This window comes from Papio anubis, chromosome 12 (assembly GCF_008728515.1).
Source record: "Papio anubis isolate 15944 chromosome 12, Panubis1.0, whole genome shotgun sequence".
Lineage (NCBI taxonomy): Eukaryota > Metazoa > Chordata > Mammalia > Primates > Cercopithecidae > Papio > Papio anubis.
Window position 1 is genome coordinate 96,441,445 of NC_044987.1, and position 8,270 is coordinate 96,449,714.

An 8,270-nucleotide genomic window follows, 5' to 3' on the forward strand; every position below is an offset into this window, starting at 1 on the left:
TCAGGAAGAACTATGCTACCAGATTTAACTGGGTTGCACACGTTTATGAGATGTCTGGAACTCATCTATCTAAGCAAGTGTATCCCGGAAAAATCGATGGGTCTTAAAACTTGCTTAAGAATAAACCACCCTGAAACTAAGTTTTCCATAGTTATAAGACTGTCTCTTAAATAAGGTAGAGCCTCAGGCCTTAATATAAAGCTGCTTCATGAAATCAAATTTAAGTTGTAATGTTTTGTTCAAAATATTGTTTTATGATAGTCTTTTAACTAAGAATATTTTCAAGACTGTAGATACTACTTGTGCTGAGGAGGTCCTACCCCCCTAGTGTGTGGTTGTCCAACTTTTAAATGTGGCTCTCCTTGGAAGGAGCTAGGAGTATGCTCTGGCTGGCTTATGCTGGGGGGACAGATGTCTGATTTTCTTGAATAGTTTGGGGATACAGAGCACGTACCTAGTCTATGCTTCTTTGTTTGCACCTGCTGAGACCCAGTTACTGAAGTTTCGCTCCTTCGCGGTACACAAAGAAAAACCTTGCACGCTATTGAAAAACTAAGGTCCCATGATCTTTTCGTTCCCACTATCAACAATCATCAATTTTGCCTAGACTCATGAGAGAGCAAGGCTTTAAGTTGCTTTATCTTCATTCATTCATTCCCTCATTCATTTATTTATTCAACAAGTGTTTATCAAGTCCTTTCTTTGCCTCAAGAACTTTTCTTAAAAATAGCATTATATACATTACAAAAACATTTTTTAAAAGAATTCCTGGCTCCATGGAGCTTTTCCTGTTGTCAGGGAGCCTTCCTGTTATTCCTCACTGCATCTCAGGAGGACAGAAAGCAGCATGAAAGCTTCCCTTCAAAGTCTATGTGAAAGACTCTTGTTTGGAAACAAAGGAAAAAACAAAACAACCAAACAACATCTGCTTCTGGCTTCATACGCTAAACTAGATCATTAGTTCTAAATAAATACATACATGGTTCTCATCTAAAGTCCTCTCATCTAAAGTTGTGTCATCTAAAGTCCTGACAGAAAGGTACACGATCAGGTCACGAAAGCCCACAATCAAATGGTTAAATCACAGAATCTGGAGAAATCATATTTATCTGGATCCTAAATAACGTGTGTTTCAAGTTTTCCTCCATTCTTGATATCAAAATAAATTTCAAACTTTTTCAATTTCTTCATGCCTTGGAAACTTGGAGTCTTTAATATTCAGAACATAAAATTGCTCTGAGGAATAAATGAAATCCTGGAGATAAAGTGCACAGTGTCCACAGCACACATTGTTGGTAGCCTCAATGACTTCCGCTTCCTGGTTGCATTCCTCATAGGGCCTCCGTGGATTTCCTAGCCACTCTGTTTTGATAGGTTTGACATCTACTTCCAGGGGCAGAGGTTGGCCCTAGTTAGCTCAAGCAATTTAGAGTATTCTGTTTTGCTGGAACTCAGAGATTGATTTAAAGATGGCACATGGCACAGTTTTAGACAATGAGACAATGAGCGGACATTTTCTGTGGGCTTCAAGAATGAAGATTTCTTGCTCTTTTGCATGAACTCCCCAGAGAGATACCCCTCGTCTCTGCTGGATGTAAATGAGGGGTAGCTGTTACTGGCAGCCATCATGAAAGGAAACCTGAGAAACAAAGGGAGAGAAAGAATCGAATTCAGTCTTTGGTGATATTATGAGCTGCTGGACCAAATCTCTTCTGTGAATATGTTAATTAAATGAATCAATACATTCTCTTTATTATTTAGGCCTATTGATTTCATTTTTTTGTTATATCCAAGAAAAAAATTCTGTGTACCTCAATGTAAAATACCTTCACTAAATGTAATTTATTTTAAGTCAAATGGCAAAATGTTTTTAATTTAATTCAGAAAATTATTTAAAATATCAGTGATTTTAAAAAATAGGATAGACATCCTAGCACCTGGTATTCTAGCATATGGCCTATAAAATCTCCCTAAGTGTTTTAATTTCTCTTCTGGAATGGAATATGAAAAAAATAAGACCTAGAAGGAAATATGTGGGTTTATATTCTTTAATTTACCATACAAATTAAAAATTTGCACATCTAAGTTTAATCCTAACAATATTCAACTACCTTGCCTACATCCCTCCTTGCTGCCTTTTATTTCACTATAGCTTGCTCTTTCTTGCCCCTGGAAAATGCCTCTAAATCCCTGAACCTGTCAAATTTCACAAGCGTGTAATTTTACTTTAGCTAAATTCTAAACACCAGAAAGAGGTGAATTTGACAAAGGAACTGTGAAAGAGTCTTATCTACAGTGACACAACTGCTACCACCCTAATATCTATTAAGTAGCACAGAATTATAGTGTAACAACTCTGAAATTGCTTGTGACATCTGCATGAATACCAAATAGATTTGTTATGTTCAGAGTTATTACAAAAAGCTCTTCCTGAATTTTAAATGATGAAGACTCTTACAAATTAATAGTTATCAAGTGAATTACTTTCTAATGTATATATGTTATTTAAAGATCGCAGTTCAGTTAAATGTAGGTAAGGGTGCAAGTGCTACTGCCACTCACTAGCTATTGATGTTTGGAGAAGTAGTCCTAATTTTGAAAGCTTGCAAGTGGCATTATTTTAAGAAAAGTACACCTTCACTTTAAGTGCTACCTATCATTCACCCTGTCTCTCTGGAGATGAAGAAAAAAGTAAAGAAGGAAGAAAGTGATAAATGTCCATATTATGAGGTTTTTGCCTTTTTGAAATCCCATTCCCCATTGCACTAGCTTCAATTTTATAGAGATATAAATCACAAAGAAATAAGAAGCCAGTAATGAGACAGAAGTGTATTTGAAATATGGATGCAAATTCTTACCACCTGCTGAGTGAAAGCAGTCTGCGGAGACTGTCCTGGAAAGCGAGGTGCCATTAGCATCTTGTAAGCTCTAAATTTGCAGCAGAAGAATAGAGAAGTTATGCCTGTGAAATGCCAAAGGCCACCCTGATTTATTTCCCAGCAGAATATTTCAGCCACATCTACATAAATATTTTAACAGGAATTTAATTTTCGTTTTAGTCACATAATGAATCTTTTTATTACATATCATCATTTTGTCCTAAATGAGTTGCCTTTTTCATGCAATTCGTGTTCATTCTTTTTTTCTTTTGATAAATACAGTTTTAATATACAAAGGAACAATGAGTTTATTTACACAAGAGCCTTGCCATGGGCTGTTTAATCTTAGCCATGAATTCTATTTATTTTAATATGATTTACACAGCAGCTACCAATTGGCTTATATATAACTTCACAGTTTGTTCTTAGACCTTCAGAGCATCAGGAAAATCGGGGCAGCGAGGAGTTGTGGAGTTCAAGTAATGTTAGGTGTGGATGTTCTTTTTGGATATGGGCTTAGATGCATTGGCTGTAAAAGTATACACACTGCTTCATTTCCATCCGATTGTCAGAGTGTTTCATCAAGTGGAATGTGAGAATTGTGGATAGTGTGGGGTTGATGGAATCTCACCTTATTTAAGTTTTGTGTGTCACCCTGTTTGCTTGACTATGACCACATTGTAAACAGTGAAAGTGATGATAACTACTTTTGAACCCCCTAGGAAGAAAGTAAAAGGTATTGCTCTTCATATACTTGTTGAGAAAACATACAGCACTAAGCAGACTCTTGGTTTGATGCATATTGGATGTTTTATCCTGGAACCAATTACTTAACTATGTCTGACAGCTATGGTCAAGACACTGAAGGTGACACTCGCAAAGGGTCAATCAGCTGGTGGTTTAGGCAACCATAGTTTCTGTCTGTATCATCTCCCCTTAAATTTTGCTTGAAAATATTTTATTTCGTAACCTTTTACTTTAAAATGTAAACAGAATTGAGAGTTTAATTTTGAGGATGAGGGAATCTTAAAAACTTGTAATACAATGATAAAATCTCTACAAATCTTTGTATCTTCATCAAAAATTGTTGAAATTGAAATTAAAGTTGAATAAGCAGGATGGAAAATAGTTTCGTATTTTGTTGGGCGAGGTGATATATAAAGAAGGGTTTAAGATGTGTGAATACTTTTTTCAGCATTCCAATTTGTATAGAAGAAAAGTATTTTTTTTTCTGAATAACTCTTATTTAAAATGATAACACCATGATGTTGGCTAACTACAGCCAAAGTTCTAGTTTTTGAGGCCATATCTTTATTCCTAAGTAACTGATGAGAATTAAAATTAATTTTTTCACTTGAGGCCACTTATATCAGTTTTGCAAATATTTGCTTTTTTACTGCTTTTTTACTTGTTTTTGTCAGTAGTTTATTATATGGTTCTAAGATCTAACAAATATCTTTGCTCTCATCTGTGTGACAAGCCTGAGTGTCTCCCTGAAAATATATGATGACAACAGAGCAATAAAATCTCATAATTTTTAATAGATGGATATGGGATGAGAAAAAATTGATTAGTTCAGACTTGTCCATCCACTTATTACTTACAGATGGCCCTCTCTGGCTTCTCTGATTTTTTTAATATCTTACTTTGTTGTTTGAATTTTTAACAAAGAAAGTCTATTATCTTTGTGTAAATGAAAACATTTCTTTCATTCATACTTAATAGACTGATAAACTCAGTCTTGTGTATACTGTCGTTTTCTCCACTAGCTCTGTCTGAATGTGTTTTTCCCTCTATTTTTGCATGGGAATCCTAGAGATGTTTATGTTCCAGTTCATATGCTACCTTTACTTGTTTACACTTACATTTATGCATGTGTTAATGCATTCATTGCGTGTTATGAATCATGCACAATTGTAGAAACTACAGAGACAGCTCTAAAGGAGGCAATATCTCTCCCTACAAGCTTCCTGGAAACATCTCATTCTCTCTTTATTATTTCGTATTATAAGGTGTGTGAGGCTATACTATATATTTGATTTATCTTCATGTCTCTAACAAGTTCCAAGAGAGTGGCTTACACACACTAAGCACTCATAAATGTTTATCAAATGAGGGAATAAATTACCTTGCCCTATTTATGAGGATGTGGTTTGCCAAGCACAAATAACCTTAGCACAAAAATCAAGTTAAATTAATAAAATATAACTTTGGTTTAATTGTACCTATGATTTAATTATAGTGTGTAATATGATGTACTGACTAATAGCTGTGGTGTCAAATCCTGAATCTACCATTTATTAGTTCTGTATGTTGTAACTTAGTTTCCTTATTGTTAATATGCAGATAGTGATAATTCATAAGGAACTGAGTCAGTTATTATTTGAATGAAATAGGGTAAGGTGTGCAAAGCTCTTGAGCTTAATGCTTGGTTTGTGTTGAATTCTCAAAAAATCTTTTTTTTCTTTGAGACAGAGTCTTCCTCTGTTGCCCAGGCTGGAGTGCACAGGTACAGTCTCCACTCACTGCCACCTCTGCCTCCCAGGCTCAAGCAATTCTCCTGCCTCAGCCTCCTGAGTAGCTGGAATTACAGACACAGGCCACCATGCCTAGCTAACTTTTGTATTTTTGGTAGAGATTGAGTTTTGCCATTTTGGCCAGGCTGGTCTTGAACTCCTGGCCTCAAGCAATCCACCTGCCTCAGCCTCCCAAAGTGCTGGGATTACAGGCATGAGCCACCATGCCTGGACAAAAATTCTTGTTATTTTGTATTAGTTGCTGTAATCATAGTTATTAATATTAATGTCTGAGGTTTTGATTTAATTCCCTCTTCTGCCGACTCCCATGGAGTAGCAAAGTTATCTGTTTTTGGAAGTTAACAATGTCAGAAGCTTTCTTTTTCAGTGTACGTGTGTGTGTGTGTGTATATATATAAAATGTGTATATATGTGTATATACATATGCATATATAAGCTATATAGTATATATATCTATATTTCTATGTATTTATATAAAGTATTTATGTTAATATACCTAGCATCTGATTACAACTCAAGTTGTCAGGCTTAAAGTTCACTGCAGTGTTTGGGCTGTCACATGAGCCTACAGTGAAAATAAAGTAAATATATCCTGATGATCACTTTTTTCCATGATGTTCTTTTAAACTAGAGGTAATAAGTATATATATTTTATCTTTCTTAAATCTGAGAAAACTGTTTCTGTTCTGATTACCAAATCTTCTGTTTATTCATTTCTTTTCCAGGGAGTTGAAAAATATATGGCTTTCTGACAAGGAGAAGACTGAGCTCCAAGCAAGTCATATTCCTAGAGACAGGAACCTGGGTAAGGTAACACTGTTAATAAGAGTTTCTTAAAGAAAAATATGGTGGAAGCCTAAACGGTTTAGCAGCCTCTACCTTCAGCTATCTATTGCAGTTAAGTGAGAATGAAAGCAAACTTTTACATTTCCTGCCCTTAAACAAAGGAAAGCTTTATGTGTAAATTTTCTTACTCTTTTTCTTTGTGGTCTGAGATCGGGTAAAGTCAGGGAAGGAAGACATATATGACAGAGCAATATCAATTACGAAGACCTTAGTTTCCAGGCAGAGCATTTGAGATTTCAGCTTCAGACATCCATTTAATGTTTTAAATTGTGACAATAAGCCTTTGGTTGGTCAATGTTAAGTGGCTGGACTTTATGAAATATGTTTTGCCATCTCAGTTCATTCCATTGTATCCATGTTCCAGAGCCAGGATGCAGAAAAACTGATCTCATCCTTTAAAACACAGTTTTTTAAAACTTAACACTGTTGACATTTTGAGCCAGGTAATTCTTTGTTCTGGAGGACTCACCTCTACATTGAGGGATGTTTAGCTTCATTTCTGGCCTCTCAGTAGATGCCAGTAGCACCTCTCCAAAACTGTGACAGCCAAAAGTGTCTCCAGACATCGTTAGATGTCTCCTGGGGGGCATAATCATTCCCAGGGGAGAAACACTGATTTAGAAGAATAATTAATGAATCTACATTTAGTGAGTACTAATTATATTTCAAACGTTGGGCTTGGAGCTTTACATTTGATCCTTACAACAACTCTAAAATGTAGGTATTATTGCTTTCTGTTTTAAAAAGAAATGGAAATCCAGAAAGATTAAATAATTTTCCTAAGATTACATAGTAAATGATCAACATGTTTTCCTTACTACGTTGCCCATCTGATTATTCTTTTGACACAGAGACAGAGCTACTGAATCTTAACATTCTCAGTTGCAAAAATAGCAAATTATGAAAAAGGAAGAGGGAAAATTTCAGATAGTTCCAGTTTAGAATATAGAAAAAAAAGGTATCAAAGTATAATGGTCATTATGAAGTATAAAATGAGAATGAATATGAAGGCTCCAAGATATTATCATTAATTAATACTTTAGTTCATTTCTGGGCTCAGTGTTTGATAATCATTTCTTTTAAGATGTCAAATTTCCTTCATTAAGTAGTTCTTTCATCACACAAATTACAGAGACCCAGGGGACATAAAAACCAAATGTATCGTGGAATCTTAGATTCGATCTTGGAGCAGAAAAACACATTAGTGGAAAAGCTGCTGATATGAGTGTTTTATTTCATAATATGTTTCCAATGTTAATGTCTTAGTTTTGATAATTATGTGATAGTTATGCAAGATGTCCACATTAGGGGACAGTACCTGAAGGGTATATGGGAACTTTCTGCATTATTTTTGCAACTTTTCTTTAAATAAAACATTTAAACATTTTATAAAAAATTTAAAACACAACAAATGTAAAAGTTAAAAACAAAACCATATTGTATTAAGAAGCAGGAGATCTGGGTTTCTATTGCTAATCTACTTTCTACTATCACTTTTATCTTGGGAAAATAGTTACAATCTATACATTTTAGTGTTCCAAATATGATAAAAGATGGTAATGATTTAACCAATACAAAGGTGTGGGACTCAATATCCCATAGCTTTGTAAGACTGCTTGCTTCTAGCTCTGATAAATAATTTTCTCTTTGTCTATCATGTGCCAATCTATCATTCTAATATCGATCTCATCATTTCTCTCTATATATATCTCCATCTAAAACACATGTACACATACATACACATAGAACTTTCTGCTAAAACACATTCACATTAAACTTTAATTTTGATTTTAAACTAGAGTATGAAACAAGTATTTAAGAACAGTGGAAGTAAATTTCACTGGCCAAGAGGATTTAGTATTACATTACTCAGTCATCACACTAATATGGGTTTCTTAGGCAGATGAAAGATGAAAGGAGGTTGTGCTCATAATGAGAATGAGGCTACATACCTAATGTTCTAGAACTGCCATTAAGAAATGCAAGTATATCACTGCTCGATTCTGCT

At 34.8% G+C, this 8,270-nt stretch overlaps 1 long non-coding RNA gene across 1 annotated transcript; it reads right to left on the reverse strand.

Annotated features, from left to right (window-relative positions):
* Window positions 1-1,390: 1,390 nt before the first annotated feature.
* On the reverse strand, window positions 1,391-6,808 carry LOC103877547. The gene is made up of 3 exons (XR_002517027.2): window positions 6,732-6,808; window positions 2,859-2,928; window positions 1,391-1,639 (listed from the first exon to the last, which is right to left on the reverse strand). It is a non-coding gene; the product is annotated as an uncharacterized LOC103877547 (long non-coding RNA).
* Between the last annotated feature and the right edge of the window lie 1,462 nt (window positions 6,809-8,270).